A 20,694-nucleotide genomic window follows, 5' to 3' on the forward strand; every position below is an offset into this window, starting at 1 on the left:
CTTTCACTAAACTTTCTAAAATAGCAAGTTGTTACCCCTGTTTGCTACTTGGTATGGGAAAATTCGAAACAGCTGTAATCTTTTCTTGGCTCGGCGTTATGGGTCATTTTCTACATCATACGCTAAAAATAGCAGTTTTCGTTGTGTTTATGCCCAACGGGCAACACAAGGGTTAAGGGAGGCGGGAGCTTTCACCTCGCGCCGATCTCCCGATGATGCCCATCGCTCTCCCCACGAAAAGAACTCCCCACACTTCGCTCCAAGCGGGGCTTGGGTTTCCGCTCTTAGAGTTAGTTGAAATTTATCAGTGAATAAAACACATAGTGAAGAGGAATTGCTGCATTACCCCCGCATTACATCGATACCGATTTTCACTCGAAGTCACCTCTACCATACCGCGATCCTACATTCGGCCATCCAACCTCCACATTCGCCCCGAATGATGGACACCATTTTTACATATACTCTGCCACGGTGATTGTACATTTCGAACCTTCTCCATCTCCTACTTTCTCAACCGCATAGCGACCATGCCTCATTTTCCGAACAACCCGATAAGGTCCCAAATATTTTCCCTTAAGCCTAAGGCCAGAAGCAAACTGCGTCCGCTTGACAGCCAACCTCGTCGTCAACCTCATATTCACCTGCAGATCGACCTTTATTAAACGATTTCCAGTTTTTCTCTCGCGTTTTGTTCACGTTCTCATTCGCCTTACTTACAATACATTCTCTACACGACCTCACTACTAACTCTACTTTGCTCGGCAAACTTGGGATATAATACTCTTTTTCCACTAGATCAATGCTCTTCTTAACTCCAAAGTGCCCTTGTCTATGAGCAACCAATATTATCTCTCGTTCTAGGCTAGCAGGTATTACAATAAGTTTCTTAACGGGATCTTTATACAATACTCCGGACTGCATATAATAATCGGCAAGCGTTCTTTGCTCTAACACTTTCAGAATCGTGCTGATCCATTCATCTTTTCTCTGTGCAAATTGTATTTTACTCTTCAAAGAATCTCCTGACAGTAAGCAATGTACTTTACTTAATGCGTCGACTTGTTTCACCTCTTTATCTACACATTTTGTGCATTACTATAACGAGCAATAACTTGATTTTCCTCCGTTGCAAGATCACTCCTGTGAAACACTAATCTCTTTTTTCCCATAGTAGCATTTACGACATCAAATACGTCATTTCCGATTACACCATCGTGTAACGTATCTCTATCTCTCACAACATGGAAACACATCTTAGTAGGAACTCCATCTAAAGCCGTATCTATTTTAAAAGATCCTTTAGTGTAAATTTTCTTATTTCCTATTCCTAATAACTCTTTGACGTCTAAACTCAAAGGAACTGGGTAAATTCGTTTGTATGCACTTTCACTTATAGTCGAGACATCACTACCTGTATCAAAAAACGCTGATATAACTTCATTGCCAACTTGAATATTTTTGAAAACACGATTTCCCAATTTCTGAGTAAGTTGCTGCACTTTATGACTATTTTTTTCGAACATTTTTCCCTGCATGCTACACTGATTCGCCTTATGACCAGGTTGGTTACATTTAAAACACTTAATATCGCTCTCCTTGCAATTTTTCACTATGTGATTTCTTCCTCCGCACTTGTAGCATCTTGGCTCATTTATAGCAATAACCTGCTGCTTCTTCTCGAGTTTTGATGCTCTAGACCATTTTGACTCTTTCTCAGTAGATATGTTCTCATAAATTTTTAGGTTTTCTCGTAATTCTCTAAAATTCTTAGCTTGATACAACACAGTCTTGTTCGGCTTCGAATCTGGTATACCCTCTATTATATACTTTATAACACTTTCTTCATCCAATGTGCTCTTTTTCGAGAAACTTTTCATTTCATAAAAATATTCGATCAAACTTTTACTCTGTTTTTGAAGTGAAAACTTCTTTAGAATCGTTGGGAGTGATTTGAGACTCGATGAAACGAAAAAGCGACACTAAAAAGAGACACATATAGATCTTATAGTATTTAGCCTGCGAGAGAATGAGATGCAAATATATAAAAAACATTATGAATAAAAAAAGCATTATGAAAAACTTCGACCAAGCTGGGAGTCGAACCCCGGCCGCCCGATCGCCAGGCGAGCACACCAACAACAGAGCCACGTCGACACTTTGTAAAATGCCGTCGAGTTCTGTAGTTAGTGTGCTCGCTTGGCGATCGGGCGGCCGGGGTTCGACTCCCAGCTTGGTCGAAGTTTTTCATAATGCTTTTTATTCATAATGCTTTTTATATATTTATATATTTTTTTGTGATACATTTTTATTTACTTTTTATACCCTTGCAGAGGGTATTGTAAAATTTGTCAGATGTTCGTAACGCACAGAAGGAGGCGTTTACGACCCCATAAAGTATATAAATTCTTGATCAGCATGAGAAGCTGAGTTGATATAGCCATGTTCGCAAAATGTTTTCTTCTAGACCTATATGATATAGTGGTCCGATCCTAAGGATTTTCATACTTTATCTTACCCGGGTAATAAAAAACCCCAAAAAAAGATTTCATCCCGATAGCTCTTAAGACGGCTGAGTAAAACGCATACGCACAGACGGACGGACCGATGGACATGGCTATATCAACTCAGCTTCTCAGGTCGTAAGCGCCTCCTTCTGTGCGTTACGAACATCTGACAAATTTTACAATACCCTCTGCAAGGGTATAAAAAGTAAATAAAAATGTATCACAAAATATATAATGAATGAATGCACAGCAACTAGAATCATCTGTTCAGCTCTCTAAAGTGGGAGAAATATGTGCATGCGAAACCAGATTGAGCAATGGAAAAACAGTTTTAATTGTGGCAATTTATATTTCACCCAATCAATCAATAAATAGCATCACGGAATTCATTCATGAAAATTTAATAAAGTATACACCAAAAGTATCGCGGATACTTAGAAAAGATTACGATAAAGTTCCAATGATTTTAAGTGGCGATTTTAACGTAAATTTTGCATTGGACACAGCGGTTCCTTTAATTGACTTTCTCAATACAACATTCAGTTTAAAAATGTGTAACAATCGCACTGAATCAACAACACGATCAAAAACAACAATTGACGCGGTATTTCAAAGATATGTTGACAACATCGAAACCAAAGCATTTGTATCATATTTTAGCTATCATAAGCCACTCGTATCATTTGTTGAAATTGAAAACATTGAGGATGAATAATAATAAAATGAAGAAAATAAAACATGACCTTTATAGCAATATTATAATGAACCTATAATTATCCCGCTCCTAATGCTGCTTTCGTCTCATTCTCTCTCAGTTTGTTTTACGGAAGGTTTCACTTCTATCGTGTCTAACCGTTAGACGCCCTCTTTTTTTTTTTTCTTTCTATTCTCGTAGTAGCTTATGTACTTGTTTTACGGACAACTTCTCCAAAAATTCTCTCTCTAAAGCTGACTTTAGACTAATCCAATCGGTAAGACCGTCTTCGCTACTGACAAACAATTTCGCAGCCCCTTTTAACAATTGTCTACAATAAATGAATTTCTGTAAATCGTTCCATTTGACTGTCTCTGCACAGTTCTCAAAATCTGCAAGCCAATTGTCGACATCTTGCTGCTGGCTGCCATCGAATACAGTTAACGAATTTTGGATATCTCTTAGTGTAAACGCCATTATACTCTGTACCTCTTGTTGATCGTTTACTACTTGTAAGCTACGCTCTAGTGAGTCCTCGTAGAAGGATGCTTCCTCAACTCCTGACTCGAAAAAAGATATTAGTCTTCCTTGTAACTCTGCCTTGTTCCCCTTAATACTCGAGTTATTTTCTTTCAACTTTTCTTTAAGCTCTGATACCGTAAGTTGCAAGATTTCGTCGTGTGGCATAATTTAAATTCAAACAAATTATATAACAAATTTTGAATATGTATCTTAAGCTAACGTTAGTGGGTTAAGTTAATTGATATCAATCTACAAAGTTATACAAATGTTTTACTCTTCGGTTATAGCCCTTTCTTGCTCAGTTAATACTTGCTCTTGTATCTCGACTCTGTCCCTCTCGTAAGCCAAAATCGCTGCGTACGCCTTTGTACTTTGTACTCGATCGACCTTTGCCAGAGTCTTCCAGAGTGGCACATTATAGATGATTTTCTCACTGAGTGGTTTCGTACGCTCGAAGCAGTTGAAAATACAACTGCAATGGCTATTTCGGTTCCCACATCGAAACCTCCGCGAAATCCGCTTCCAGCCACCCGAAAGTCTAGTACATTTGAAGCCAAGGTGACCACCAAACCAAAATCCTGTGATCTCTGTATGAAGGAGAATCACCCGGTGCGTCGATGTCCCCGCTTCTTTCAGATGCCGGTGCCAGAGAGGGTGGCATACATAAAAAAAAGTCCCTTTGTCTGAACTGTTTCGCAAGTAAATGATTGCCCGAGTCAGCACAATTGCTTCACGTGCAAGGGGCGTCACATTACGCTATTGCACAAGGATGCCCGACCGAAGAATACTAAAACGCCGGTCCCACCGCAGCCCTGTTCTCACAATATTGTCCGGACATACTTTACCTCTGAAGCAAGGTCCTCACGAGATAAGTTGCTAGGTACAGCCATCATGGACTTTTGGCACAAGGGCACTACTTATCCTTCACGGGCGTTATTAGACCCGGCTTCGGAAGCCAATTTTATATCCGAAAGAATGTTCCGGCTCATGAAGTTACCATTCCAAACTGTCCGGCATTCAGACGGAAGTGTGCGGCTGTTTAATGGCACAAGAGACGAGATTCGGTTGGGTTATTTCAGGCCCGTTGCAAGGGGTCCCAGTTAGTTCTTGTGCCGCGTTCACCACGAGAGTCGCTGTTATCATCGAGGAAGCACTTGAAACTCTTCTCACAAGGTTTTGAGAGGTGGAGGATCTACCGGTCAAACCGGAAGAAGATTCTGATTCCTATTGCGAGCTCAATTTCCAGAAGACCACAAGAAGAGATATTTCGGGGGAATACGTGGTCTCACTTCCGTTTCGAGACCCAACCAACATCAATCTCGGTCACTTCAGACCAGGGGCATTGGCTCAGTTCCTAAAAAACGAAGGCCGTCTCCTAAAAAATATTCCGCCGTCATCCAACAATATTTGGACTTGGGCCATATGGGTCAGGTGCCATTTGACGGCAGTAATAACAATTTTTATTTGCCACACCATGCAGTTTTCAAGCCCGACAGCACCACAACAAAAGTACGGGTAGTCTTTAACGCCTCTAGCAAGTCCACAAACGGAGTAAGTCTCAATGACATACTTTACCCTGGTCCGGTACTTCAGTCCGATCTCACTACTCAGATTCTCAAGTGGCATTTTTTCCGAATAGTTTTCAATGCCGACATCAAAAAAAATGTACCGCTAAATTATGGTCGATCCAATCCATACGCCATTTCAGAGGATCCTGTTCCGAAATAAAGAGGGTCAACTTGGTGACTATGAGCTTAATACCGTCACGTTTGGCATTAAATATGCTCTGTTCTTAGCCATCCGAGTACTTCAGCAACTCGCAAGTGATGTACAATCCAAATTTCCTTTGGCTAGCAATATTATCAAGTCCTATATGTATGTCGATGATGTCCTGGCAGGGGCTCACAATGAAGCAACGGCAATCGCAATGGTCAATGAACTTCAAGACGCTCTTGGTTCAGCTCGCTTTCCTTTGCGCTAGTGGACATCGAATATGAAGCGCGCGCTCAGTTGCATCCCAAAGTGTCATTTGCTGAATGCTGATTTCCTCGATATCGAAGAGGCTAGCACAGCAAAAGTACTTGGAATCCGATGGAAAGCGATTATGGATGAGTTTTATTTTGTCATCTCACCCCAAGATATCAAGTCAGCTTATACTAAGCGAGAAGTCCTCGGGCAGATCACCAAGTTATTCGATCCCGCTGGCTGGCTGGCTCCCTTTGTAATTCAAGCTAAGGTGTTTATGCAAGAGCTTTGGCTACAAGAGCTATGGTGGGATGATCAATTGCCCAGTGAACTCCATCACAGGTGGCAGGATTTTACAAAGAGCTACTCCTTCCTTGTCCAAATCCGAATTCCGCGGTGGGTTCTTCATGATCCAAATTCCGACATTCAATTCCATTGTTTTTTGGCGTTGCTTCACAGCGGGCTTATGGTGCCGCAATTTGCGTGCGCGTTAGCAATGACCAAGGCATATCGTGCTGCCTTCTTGCAGCGAAATCTAGAGTAGCCTCAGTTAAAACGGTTTCATTGCACCACCTTGAACTATGCGGAGCCACGCTTTTAGCTGAACTGGCAGCTGCAGTTCTTTCGCAAATTCCAGTTGATAATGCTGAGGCATTTCATTGGTCAGATTCCACCATCGTACTGTCGTGGTTAAATAAGCCACCCTGCACATGGATAACGTTTGTCGCTAATCGGGTAGCTAAAATTGTGACGGCATAGCGCCCCAAGGATTCACGTCCGTTCAGAGGACAATCCAGCAGATCTCCCTAGCCGCGGCCTGAGGGCGCAGGATCTTGTACCACAAGGATTTGTGGTGGCACACCATGGCTACGGGAACCACAAGAGTCCTGGCGGCGAGCGACACCACTCCCACTAGACACTACCTTGGAGAAGCAGGTAGTGAAGGTGAAGAGATACTGTCTGGTTTTTCCAATCTGACACGTGCCTTACGAGTGGTAGCATATGTGGTCCGTTTCGGCAGAAAGTGTCGAAAACTTCTAAACGATTACTCCGGCGAGGTGACCTCTAACAAGATCAATCAAGTACTCCAGGCGTTGATCCGAGTCACTCAGCGTGACTACTTCCCGACGGAACATCGGTGTCTACAGCAGAAGAAATCTCTGCCCACGTCTAGGACCATTCTCAATTTGAATCCGTTCATTGACGCAGCAGTTGTGATCCAAACATGTGGACGCGTGCAAAAAGCAGCGGCCCTCAGTAACGATGAGCGTAACCCCATTTTGTTGCCATTCGTAAGTCCATTGTCCCGGCTGTTGGTGCTTTTCACGCATCAGATCTCTCTCCATGGGGCAGTCAACTGGTAGTCCGTCTCATCCGACAGAGATACTGGATTCCAAGACTGCAGAATCTAGTCAAGTCGGTGGTCAATTCATGCAAGGTCTGTGTGATTTACAAAAGAAGGCTGCAATCACAGCTAATGGGCACCCCTCCGTCCCAGCGAACCACTTTCGCACGTCCTTTCACGACTACCGGGATAGATTTCGCAGGTCCATTCGACCTCAAGAGTTTCACCGGCCGCGGCTGTCGCATTTCAAAAGGATATGTGTGTGTCTTTGTTTGTTTTTCCAAGGCTTGTTTCTACTCGCGGCCGATTTCTCCTATGTCGGAAGACCCCACCGATTCTTTGGCTGTGACCCCAGGCCATTTCCTAGTGGGCGGTCCCTTGCCATCCGTCACGGAACCTGAAATCAAGGATCAGGTTCCGTCTATCATAACCGATGGCAGCGTCTGAAGGCTGTGAGTCAGCATTTCTGCACCCGGTGGAAAGAGGAAGACCTAATATCTAATCGTCGATCTGCTTACCGCTCGCGGTGTTGTGAAGCGTCCAGTCGCAAAGTTGATTTTTCTTCCTCCAGAAGGAAGAATTCAAACTCATTACGTAAAGTTACAATAGTCCATCACTTGGTCCTTCCTACAAAATAAGAAGGACCGAGCTGCCAGTAGTAATATGTGTATTCTATAGTCCTATAATAATCCGCTATCTTCGTTATTTGTCCCGGCAGCTTCCTGATATCCATCAATCTACATCCCATTTTTTGGCTTTGAGACCACGTTCAGTACAGGCATCGAGGAACTGAGTCCTTCCGTTGCCGAGTCTGTCGCGAAATCCATCTTCTGAAGCGATGCCGTCGCTTCCTGCGGCTGAACGTGGAGAAGATGAGGGCAGTGCTTGCCAACAAATCCTGCGCCAACTGCCTGGCCCACAAACACTCCGAAGGAAGCTCATTGAGCGGTGATAGGAGCCGCATATAAAAGGACGACCACCACGCTACTCCATTTCCGCCGTCGTACGCCGAGTCACGCCCGAGTCCTCCAGGATCGCACCAACGCCAGCGTCCGATCCAAAACTGACACTGGACACACTGCTGCCGTACCGAAATCCACATTTGATGCCAACGGCGATGCTACGCCTCGAGACGGGAGAAAAAACCTTCAATGTGAAGGCCCTCGTCGACCCTTGTTCGTCGGTTTCGTCGATGGCTACGTCGCTGGCCATGGCCTTTAAATTGACAGCCGGCAATATTTGGGCGGAGAAAGCGTTGGCAACAGTGATCCCGTCCCCGATCAGTGAAGGATGGCGACTGCAGGCGATCCTAAAGGTGGTCGATGGCTTGTGCTGCCGAACTCCAAGCTCTCCAGTGGATCCGCAAATTGCAACGAAGTTCGAGAGCATCGTCCTGGCGGATGACACGTTCCACCGACCGTCGTCGGTGTCCTTGGTCCTGGGCGCGGACGTGATGACGAAGGTCATACTAGAGGGGAGTCTACTCGGGGTTGGCGGGCGGCCGATTGCGATGCGCACAGTCTTCGGCTGGACCCTGTCCGGAGCGTGCCATTAGTTATCCCCCCATTTTAACTGCGAAGGAAAATCTTAGGGAAGGATTCATTTAGCAGCCTCCTCTACCAAGGAGATTCAACCCTCCTACACAAACACGTTGCAGCATCTGACATTTACTCCAATACATTCGTAAACCGTTTTTGGCTGGCACGTCTATTATGCGTATTAGCTTGGCCAAACCATCATCTATACATACACTTAGAATGATGATGTCGTCCATGTATACTACACAAACGTTTGCTTTAATCAAATCTCGTAACACAACCATTATGAATCTTGTAAATACAGCTGGTGCATTTGAAATGCCGAAAGGAACATACAGGAATTCAGATTGTCCACTCTAAGTAACAAAAGAAGTGTATTTCTGAAAGCTTTCGACTACCGGTACATGGAAAAATCCATATCTTAAGTCTAAAGTTAAAAATATCTCGGCACTTTGCAACTTTGCTAAAACGCTGTTCATATGAGCCATGGGAAAGTTATCACGAAGAATCTTTTCGTTTAATTTCCTGTAGTCACAGCATAAACGCTTCTGACCATTCTTTTTCGAGACTAACAAGGGGAACTTCAGGTATGCGAATCACCGATTTGGATGAATTTTGGATATGTTGTAGAATACCCCGTCATTTGAAGCTGTGTGAAATATTTCGGCGCACTATTCTATATTTTCCTAATAAATCGGCTTTAAAGTTATAGCTTTGGTGACTTATAAGTAAAACGACGAGCGGTCTTCAAGCAGCTCGGCGGCCTAGTGGGTAGAGGTCCTGCCTATACTTGATGAATCCCTGGTTCAAGGACCGCTCGTGACTTTTTTTTGATAGTTTTGATTTTTTTTTTTCGTTTTGGTTTTTAAATAATTATTTCTTTATAAGTCTATTGATGATTTTTAATTCGTTACATTTTTTATGCCTTCATAAGAAAAGAAATGTGGTTTAAAATAATACAAACAAAAAATCACGTAATTTCAGATAGAATTAATTTCTGCTTTCACATTTATTGTTGTGATATAAATCATAAAAACAAGAAAAACATAAATTTTTCCACACCAAGAACATGTTATAAAAGATGATTTTGTGCAAATACATGACACCTTCAAATCAATTTGAGAGAAACAAATAAAATTAACATTTTTGAAAACTTCTCTCTCGTCTGTCAACTTTGATGCGAACCATGCATACTTGAGCATATCCTTAAAAATCGGGGATGACAACTGGAAATGTACAAGGGATTGTATTTTTATGCAGTCTTCTCTTGATGAAATTTCTCGTTTTTCTTCTATTAACGTTGAGGGATTTTGCAACCGCTTTATTAAATTTTTAACTTGTCTAAAAAAATACACGTCGCATGGTTGACACAAAGGAGTGCATTTGGGCGGTATTACCTTAAGTGAACAAGTTGGCAAATCGTTTGTGTCTACAAATATTTCATCATACATTGACGGGTTGGTTTGGCCTCCCCAGGAATCGATTATTAAAAGAAACTTTTCCTTCTTTACGTAAGGCAAAAGAGCATTTTTTAAGAACGTCTTATAAATATCCGTGGTCAACTTTCCAGACTTCGAGCATGACACAATAACATTGGTATATTTATCTTTAAAACGGTTTATTTGCTGTTGGACGTTAGGGCCGAAAGCATTATTTGGCTCCTGCAGGCATACAAAAACATATGGCGTTAAGCTTCCGTCTAATGTCAACGCATATTGTGCAGTATATGTATGCGTCACTTTGTTCATACTTTTTTTTGCACCTCAACTGCTTTCGTACCTTTTTCAGCCAAACTTCTATTATATATCGACTGATAGCTGCAGCCGGTTTGATCAGTATTTATGACCATTTCTTTTGCGTAATTGCTAATAAGTTCCCGGCACTGACTCCGAAAATTATGCACCGATGCCAAAATATCGTCCATCGAAGAGACCTCTTTCGCCGACACAAATCGTGTTATTTTTCTTTGCCGAATGCGATTTGCTACCTTAAATCGGTGCAGCCAAGAAATCGAAGCATTGAATTGAAAATTCGCAAATCGGCTTGAGGCAGCCAACCCCCACTCCTGCAAATTTCTTGACGTCACTAGCTGAAGGTGATCCCTGGCTTCTTTAAATCGATTTAGTGTCCACTTATTTATTACAGCATATTTGTCAATAACTGATCCACCATTCTTCACATCCTCTTCCCATCGATATAAGTCCGACATTCGTTTTAGGCGGCTTCCTCCTTTTTTCTGAATAGTTCCAAGATTCCACGATGGGTGCGATTTGGCCAAGTTAACTACCGAGACTTTGTACTCCAGCGGAATGTACTCCCTTTGTTTGGGCGCCTTAAATTTTGGAACGTAATCCTCGGAACTCTTGCTGCTTTCACTAAAGGAACTTCACAATCCTCAATATACAGCTCCTTTATTTCCACAAAATCGTGTTCCTCTAATATATCAATGACCACTTTATAAATTTATAAATTAGATAAAAAATTCATTTTGCTTGTTTTGCACTCTATTTACTGTCAATAAGAAAAAGCTTACACTCACAATGAGCTCTATTTGTACTCATTATGGGCTTTTTCATGTTATTAAAGAAATAAGAAACAATATAAAAGAAACAGGAGAAATACATGACAACCGTAATTTGCATGACAAAAACGAAAAAAAAACCAAACGAAAAAAAAAAAATCAAAACTATCAAAAAAAAGTCACGATCGGGAGTTGAACCAGGATTCATCAAGTATAGGCAGGACCTCTACCCACTAGGCCGCCGAGCTGCTTGGAGACCGCTCGTCGTTTTACTTATAAGTCACCAAAGCTATAACTTTAAAGCCGATTTATTAGGAAAATATAGAATAGTGCGCCGAAATATTTCACACAGCTTCAAATGACGGGGTATTCTACAACATATCCAAAATTCATCCAAATCGGTGATTCGCATACCTGAAGTTCCCCTTGTAAGACAACTGGCGACGCGTACTCAGAAGTACTGGTTTTAATTATCTTCTCGGCTAGCCATTCCTCAATTTGTTTATCAACAATTTCCTGATCACAAAGGGCTAAACGTCTCGGGTGCTGATACACAGGTATTTCGTCGCTCAATATAATTTTCATGCTTACTGGTGCGTTTACATTTTTTTTTTTTTGGCTGGTAATTTCGAATTAATTTCTCTACTTCCCCTTTTTTTCAAATGGTTCAAATGCGAAAGATTTATGTCTAGACTCTTATTTTCCTCTTCAATATTTGTTATGAAGATATTTCCAATCTCTCCTGCCCACTGAATATCTGATTCATTTTGTTCTCTCTTTGGCATACTATGAGTGTGACAAACTTCTATATCGTTCCGAATAGCAAACTTAGATCCATTTGCTGTTACACTTATATTGACAGTGTTCAATATCGTCCGACCCAGTGTAGCATCAAAACTTATGTCCTGATCTGGCACTACATGGAATTCTATGTTCATAACTAAACCATCCACTTTCACTGGTATTGTGTAACCATTTCCTGTTAAGTGTCTAGCTCCGCCTAATAACGGTTTCGATTCAATCATATAATAAATATTTCGCATAAGACATAAACCAGCGCCAGTATCTATAAGTCCTTTAAATATAACGTTAGAATATACGATGTCTTTAAGTTCTAACCCTGAAGGAGTAAATTCGCTTGACGGCTGTATTACTACATCTTCATTTTGTTCCACGTTTGTATTTCTCTCATATTTAATTGGATTTTCTGGTTTGCACTGGGCGATTCGATGTCCTACTTTACCACATTTAAAGTACTTCTGACCGTTCCTTGGGCAGTCTCGTCTGATATGTGATGTATCACATAGCATTTCCGATTCTTAGTTGTATCAATTATTTTACCCTGATAAATCCTTTCTCCTGACTGGGCCTCAAACTTGTTTAACGACTTGTGTAAAGCATTCTAATACGTTTCTATTTGAATTTTCAGTTCTTCTAGATTCCTGGCTTGAAATAGAATAGCTTTATTTACTTGTGAGTCTGGAATGCCCTTTTCAAAGTACTCTATCAAGCTCTCATCGTCCAAATTCACTGGTTTCGAACCTAATTCTTTGGGCAATGCTGCTTTTAATATCTCCCAATTGTGTATACCATGTTGACTCCGAATAAATGATTTAGCTGCCGCAAGTAACAACTGTTTGGTGTATATAAAGGTCTGTAACTTGTCCCATTGCACTGTAATAGCACACTCTTCTATCTCTTGCACCTACGAATCAATGTCGGAATACCTGAGCCGGAAAATTAGGATACACTGCCCTCAACATCTTTTTAGGTGTACCAAGATCGACTTAAATTAACTACTGATTCTACTTCTTCTTCCTCGCTATCCTGGTCTTGAATATTGTAACGAGTAAAAAGTCTATTCTGTAATTCACGTTTTCTTCCCACTGTGCTTAGGTTCAATTCGGCCAACTTATTTCGCAAATCTGCGACTCGCAATGCCATAACTTCGTCAAGCTCCATATTACAATATTTTCTTTTGTACAATACCAATAATTTATGCTAAGGTTAGTTTTAGTAAATTCAATTAAGGCTAAAACTATCTACATACATATATATAAAGTCCCAAAAACTTACCCAAGTTTTACCTCTGCCAACGGGTTGCCTCTGCCTCTGCTGACGTTCTGACTCTTGTTACATCCAGCTTTGCCTCTGCCAACGGGTTGCCTCTGCCTCTGCTTACGTTTTCCGTCTTGATTCGCTCTGTCCAAATATTTCTAGACTGCTCTTGAAAGATTCACTGATCGCCGTCCGTTATCAAACATGCTCGTGCATGTGTCTGCGTCGTAACGTATTTGAATTCTATATTCTTAGAATTTTATGTGTTGTCTCTTTCACTCACGCAGTGTTTTATTTATGTTATTTCTTTTAAACAATATTTCGGACGAGCCTCCAAAAATGTAGCGTTGATTTGATGAACGATCATCCATAGTAACGATACTATATTTATTTATTTATTAATATTTGAATTGTTTGATGACAATCGAATTCAAAATATTGTTAAGAATTTATTTACATACTATAACAAATAAAACTGGACTATTTATGGACCTTGACGTGCGTTTCAGTTGACATTTTCATTGCGAATCATCTACGGCCTCTTTAAAAAGCTCTCTCTATTAACTTATATAATGAGGCTATGCCCTGCTCTCTGTCATACTACTAGAATGTTCGGCCACTAAGTTTTTGTTTCTTCTCTTCTATCACTATGGATTGCTCTCTTTCAATGCCATTTTCCAGATTAATACACCCTTTTTGCAAGGGTATAAATATTAAAGAAGCTAAATTCTTTTATGCCTAATTTGATATACCCTTGAAGTCCTTGGCAACAATATTGTTACATATTCAAAAAGTCTTATTTTGCTCCTCAATTTATCAATACACAAACAAAACATTCAAAATATTACTCTTTTTACTACAATGTTTTCTTCTGCTTTATAATTTAAGTTGGAGCTTATGCCGAAAAATGAAAATCTGACCCACAGTGAAATAAAGAATAGATTGCAGTTTAGCAGATTGGTTTTCTACAGAGGTCAATCCATACATCGCGTTTCAATCACAAAGGTTGTGTTCTAAAGCTAAATGGTTATTGTCAACATTTCCGAGGTCACGATAATAAATTTATTAACCAAAATTTGTCTAGATTACGACCTTTTTGAAGTTAATCAAAACTGGGTTTTAGCCGTCTTAATGCCAATAAATCTAACTAATTTATGAAATGTTTGATCATAAGAAGCACAAAAGGTAAGCAGGTTTTCTGTATTGTTCTTTCAAGAACCACCAATTTCTATCATTAGCAAACTTTGCTAAGGAATACAGAGTTTAAATGGCCATAACATATCTTCAACGCTAAAAGTAGTTGAGAATTTAAACTACATGAAGCGAAAACAGAATGCAATGCTTGGAGAATCTATCTTTTTAAAGCGCATAGCCTTGTGCGCCATCAGAATCATTGTAAAGCGCTTCGCCTTAACCAACTAATCGTCGTACGCATCGTACGCAATCGTCGTTTTAGTGTATTGTACTTACTATATTTGTTCACGCCACCGCACAGTGGCAGATTTGAAGAAAATAGCGGCATAAATTAAAATACTGTCCGTAAGGACTTGAAATTTGGTACACGAGGTTGTATTTGTATATAGAAAAATTGGAAAAAGTTTTAAACGTATCAGGCCACGCCCACTCATACCGCCCATATAACTCATATAAAAAAAATTTAATTTTTATACCCTTGCAGAGGGTATTATAAAATTGGTCAGATGTTTGTAACGCACAGAAGGAGACGTTTCCGACCCCATAAAGTATATATATTCTTGATCAGCATGAGAAGCTGAGTTAATATAGCCATGTCCGTCTGTCCGTCTGTCCGTCCGTCTGTGCATATGCGTTTTACTCAGCCGTCTTACGAGCTATCGGGCTGAAATTTTTTTCGGGGTTTTTTATTACCCGGGAAAAATAAAGTATGAAAACCATCAGGATCGGACCACTATATCATATAGCTCACGAAGAACTAGAAGAAACATTTTCATAAGATTGGAGTATGCTATGAAATTTACATATGTGATAATATTGGATATAAAACCCCAGATCCCAAAATTTGAATTTGATCGGATATATATAACACAAGTTACAGTCAATAAAATAATCGGCTCTGCTCCCAGCTCTGCCGGCAGCGCTGCTTGCTGTCTACTACGTCTTTCGTCATCAACAGAGTACCTGCATACACACACAGACGCAACGCTACATAAAGTGTATGTGTATGCGTGCGTTGCTTTGCTTTGGGAATGAGGGAAGAAGAAGAACAAATTGTAAAATAGAGAGTAAAATTGTTTTGATTGTATATTGATGAATTGAGTTGCAAAAAACAAATTTTGAACATGTAAAATTATTATTACCAAGGACTGCAAGGGTATATAAACTTCGGCATAGCCGATGTTAGCTTCTTTGATATTTTACTTAAAATATCGCTTTTATTTAATATTCTTCTGCTTCGAGCTCATATGAATATGCATCTAACGGTTTATAATCCGAATCTCAATCTGATTCATATTCGATATCTACTAAGCCGAGATTTTCGTCGTCAGTTTTCACATTGGGTTTAGCGAGAAGTTCGAGTACTTTTGACGGGAATTTTTTATAATTGTGGTTGTTGTATTTACCCAAAAAATATTTACTTGAAAGTAGGGGATCTGATGAATCAATTGCTCGGTGAAACACATCTACTTAATTATTAATGCGACTGTTTTTTCGAGAATGCGACAGTCTATCCCGTTTGTAAAACCTGTTTCGGCTCTCCGAAGCATTTTCTCCTAAGCATCCAACTGGAACTGAAGAAGCAGCAATAATTTGGGATCCATGAACCAATATTTTGTGAACCGTCGGCGACATTGGATACCAAGGATATTTTGCCATGTATAAGTCTGAAGCTTTCGTACAGAAATTCTGGATCTTTTGTGGGCATATTTCATATTCACAGGAGATTGCAATCAAAAGTGTCCCAAAGCATTCAAGAATATCCTCATCAAAGTTCAAAATAGATGAGAATAAGTGAACATTTGAAAAAGCCCTTCTAGCAGTATTCCCATCATTTGTATTGCCGCTTCCGTTTTGTTTTGGTCTATCTACGTGTAGTCCCATTTGTTTCCATAGCTTTTCTTGAATATTTTTTTTTCGAGATGCCATAAAAGCCTTATCATTTGGATCTCTGATTTGCCACTTATTTATTCCTATCTGATACGAAATATGCAGAGCAAATTCAAGAAACCTTATCCATGCGTGTAATGGGCTTACACCATATTGCAGAGCAAAAGGTTTTGGCTTAAATACTTCAGCATTTGTATCCGTGGTCATCAAAATGGTTTTAGGAGTAGCACCACATATTGGACATGATTGGGTCGAGTTCGTTCCTGTTAAAGCATTTAAAACTTTTCCATCGATAAATGTCATATTTAGATCAAACGAAACAGAGACAGTTCTCCCAGACCAATTATTGAATAAGTACGGTTTCAAGTTTTCAATTTCGTCCTTCAATCTATTGTTTTCTGCTAAAATATGTTCTTTGCTCTCCTTAATGAATTCGATTTTCAGTGGTCTACAAAATCGCACTGATTGAGTTTTAGAATTCTCCACAAAGAATCTAATAACTTTATAGGGATTATTGATGTAACAAAAAGAGATTGGTCAAGCGTGTCCTGCACCTTTTCTTCAAATTGTTGTTTGTATAAATTGTGTCCAGTCGATCCATCAAAGCCATAGGTGACGATTAACTTCACATCGGTTATGCTTTCAAATTGAGCAAAAACTTCTTTTTGAAAAATAATTATTTATTTTGGAGTATGGTTCAGCATATTTCAGATTATTACATTCAGATTTAGCTTTAAAAACGTTGTCGTAGCATGGGAATATGTCGCAACCATGCTTCTGGTTATGGCTCGAATGGCGTTATACTGTTTTTTGGAGAAAGAATTTTCAAGTAAAAATGCTAATGCTTCATCTGCAGTCATCTAAACTGGTTTTTGATTGCAATCGATTTTCCTCTTGACATTGATAATATTTTCTTTTAAAGAACAATCAATACAGTCAGTACATTCATTAAATTTTGATTTTTTGGCGCTAGCTGCATGAAAAAGCATTGCTGTATTGTGCCCTTGACTAGTCGCGATATCTGAAGCTATCTTTCGTTTTAAACGACTGCTGCCTTCATCGTAAGTCAACCGTGGACGACCAACAGAACACTCCTTCACAGCAGCTCTTTCAATATGTATTGTCATTCTTGAATCACGGAACTGTTGGTGTTTCTCTTTGAATTTTTCTATTTTTCTTTGGCATTTTGGCATGTACTTGCATATATAAGCGACAAAGTTCAAAATTTTTTTGTTTATTTCAAGTTTATTAGCTGCCTTAAGATTTTCATTAATCTTTTCAAACATCCACTCAGAAAGCGCTTTACTTGTGCGCCCATTATCAATCCAAATTTGAAGCAACTCCTTGTGATTGAACTCTACCTTGTCCGCAATATCAGCAAATATTATAAAAAAGCGCAAGCAAAATTATTGGCGTCATCTTAAAAACATTTAACGGAAAATAATTGCATTCTTACTTGCAAGTAGCAACGAGAAGCAGGTCCACAAATCACAGAACGTTGAGGTTAGGTTTCTTCTACAAACAATACCAACAATAACAAACGAAACGAAAGACAAAACACACAAGTACAAACTCTTTGACATTAACCTAATGATCAACAAACCTTGAACTATGTTTTCCATATTTAGCAATACCTCTAGCTATTTTATTAAGCGATTTATGGAGCATTAAACAGTTATTTCTTTTTCGTGATTAGTGTTTGGTGCAATTACATATTTTTTTTTTTCTTTTTTTTTTCTCTTTCGTCATTGCTTCTGCAGTTGCTCCCCTCATCGCCCACATCATACCATCAGTGCTAGTGGCTTTGTTGTTCTCTCTGCTTTGTGCTTGTGCTTAGCTTCTCTCCCGCGTAATCACTTTTGTAAGGCCGCCTCTCAAAGCTCGGCTTATAACTGTTCTTGCACTCTCTGTTGTGCTGTGCACTCTAGCTGTCTCTTTGTTTTATTTGTAATTGTTGATTATTTATCAATAATTATCTTTGTGCTGTGAATTTAATTTTTCTATATATTCTTATATATATATAATTTTTTTGCCTTTCTTTCGGCTTTTCAATGGCTTGTTGTCTACCTAATTGCAAACATTCTGATCGTTTTGATGATCAGTATAGAGCAATATCTTGTTGGCTCTGCGATAATCTTATTCACTTAAAATGTGCTGGCCTCAATGGCCGCGACTACGACAAATTTTCTGGTTTGTCTGTGTCTAAGCCTGAGCTTGGCTTAATGCGATGGACTTGCCCATCTTGTGCCAGCCAGCAGCTTTATTTTAGCCGTATGTATAGGGATCTTCGTTTAAGGTTTCTTTCTTTAAACAAACTGGCCAAACAGCTGTCAAACGAGTGTGACTCTAGCGTTCAATTATTGTCGCAATTCAAATTTGTTCCACCTTCTGAGAAATTGCACAAGATATGTACCCTTGAGTTGCCTCGTAAGCAGTCGCCAGCTCTCTCTATTATTTCTTCTCCGATTTTACTTTCGCCTACACCATCTTCTTGTCCCTCTTTATGCTCTTCTTTTCAGATTGAAGTACCCATTACAAGCCCTGGTGTACCTCAATCTATCCCTCACGGGAACTCTGATCAATCACAGGATCATGCTGGCTCTCAATCACTTGCGGATCCCAATGCTCCTCCTCCTCCACTAACTGTAGTGCCCCATCGCAAACAATTATTTATTTCTAGGCTTGCTCCAGATACTTCTGAGTCGTCTGTGGCAGCTTACATTGGTAATATTTGCCCTGCTAAGGTTTTAATTCAAAAGTTTAAGTTTTCTAGGCCTCGCGAAATCTCCTCTTTTAAAATTACAGTACCAAATGAGTACTTCTCAGCTATGGTTGACCCTAATTTTTGGCCAGAGGGCCTAGTTGTACACGAGTTTGCGCCCAATAAGCGCTCTCGTCCGTTGCCTGTCCACCTTCCTACTTTATCTTCTGCTTCAAAAAACTAATAACATCTAGTCTTTGCATTCATTATCAAAATGTAAGAGGACTTCTTACCAAGCTGTCGAACCTTTTCTGTGATAGCCAAACCTTTTCAGCTGACATATTAGCTTTCTCTGAAACTTGGCTTAACTCCTCTGTTCTAGATAATGAAATTCTTTCTAATAATTTTATTTCTTATAGGCTTGATCGTGTTGGTCGTCGTGGCGGTGGAGTACTCATTGCTGTAAACTCGAATCTGTCTTCAAGTGTGGTGCCGATTGATCTCCCCTTAGGTGTTGAGTTTATTTGCGTCGAAGTTACATGTTCTAACTTTAGCCTATATATCTCTTGTTCTTATATTCCTCCAGCTTCTGATACCATGATCTACGTGCACCATGCTGATGCTTTACGAACTATTTTTGGTCGTCTTAAAGATCGGGATGTTCTTATAGTTTTAGGTGATTTTAACTTGCCTAATATTTCTTGGCTTGTTGATGATAATCTATCTTTCTTAATTCCTTCATCTCAACATGTTTTTCTTGATAGCCTACTTGAATGTCCACTATATCAGTTGAATTCTTTCCTTAACTGTTCTAAAAGAATCCTTGATCTTGTTTTTGTCTCTGATCCCACTGTTAGTGCTGTATCGCAAACACAGCCACTAGTGAAACCTGAAGATCCTTATCATCCTACCATTGAAGTTACTATTTCTTACAATTCCGTTACTAATTTATTTAAAAACATCTCAAATTCTCGTCGTAGATGTTTTCGTAAAACAAATTTCAATCTTCTTAACAGCCTTATTTTCTCTTTTGATTGGTCGTTTCTATTTGAGTGCTGCGATATAGATTGTGCAGTGAAGTTTTTCTATTCTGCTCTTAATTCTCTAATTGATAAATGCGTTCCTTATGTGAATGTCTCTACCGTCTCCAGCTCGCCAGTCTGGTTCACACGTAGGCTCTCTAATCTTCGTAACATTAAATCGAGATATTTTAAAAGATTTAAAAAAACTGGTTCGCGACTTGACTATGCAAATTATTGTATAGCCAAATCTCAATTTTGTCTCTTAAATGCTCAATGCTACAACAATTATCTCGTTCGCTGTAAGGCTGAATTTTATAATAACCCCAAAAGATTTTACAACTTTGTCAATTCCAAAAGACGCTCTAATGTCCTACCTTCCACCTTCAGACTTAACGACCAGTCTGCTAATAATGATTTAGATATTGCAGATCTGTTTGCTAAATTTTTTCAGTCGACATATTCTACTACTGTTTCGGATCCCACACCCTATCCCTTTTCAATCCCACATTTAAATTGTATGTTTTTTCCCAGTATTACTGAAGACTGTATTCTCTCTAGCTTGTCATCTATGAAGTCTTCCTTCGTTCCCGGGCCTGATGATATACCTAGTTGCATCCTTAAAATGTGTTCTATTTCCCTATCTAAGCCTTTAGCTCGGTTATTCTTTATATCGAGTGAGACTTGTAGATTTCCTGATATTTGGAAGGAGTCATTTATTATTCCGCTTTTTAAAAAGG

General features: G+C 39.6%; 1 protein-coding gene across 1 annotated transcript in view; it reads left to right on the forward strand.

Annotated features, from left to right (window-relative positions):
• LOC111519619 (Down syndrome cell adhesion molecule-like protein Dscam2) overlaps positions 1-20,694 on the forward strand; it is a 355,012-nt gene that overhangs the window by 196,956 nt on the left and 137,362 nt on the right. The gene's annotated exons all lie outside the window — the stretch shown is intronic.

The sequence above is a fragment of the Drosophila willistoni genome, unplaced genomic scaffold (assembly GCF_018902025.1).
Source record: "Drosophila willistoni isolate 14030-0811.24 unplaced genomic scaffold, UCI_dwil_1.1 Seg169, whole genome shotgun sequence".
NCBI classification, from domain to species: Eukaryota; Metazoa; Arthropoda; class Insecta; order Diptera; family Drosophilidae; genus Drosophila; species Drosophila willistoni.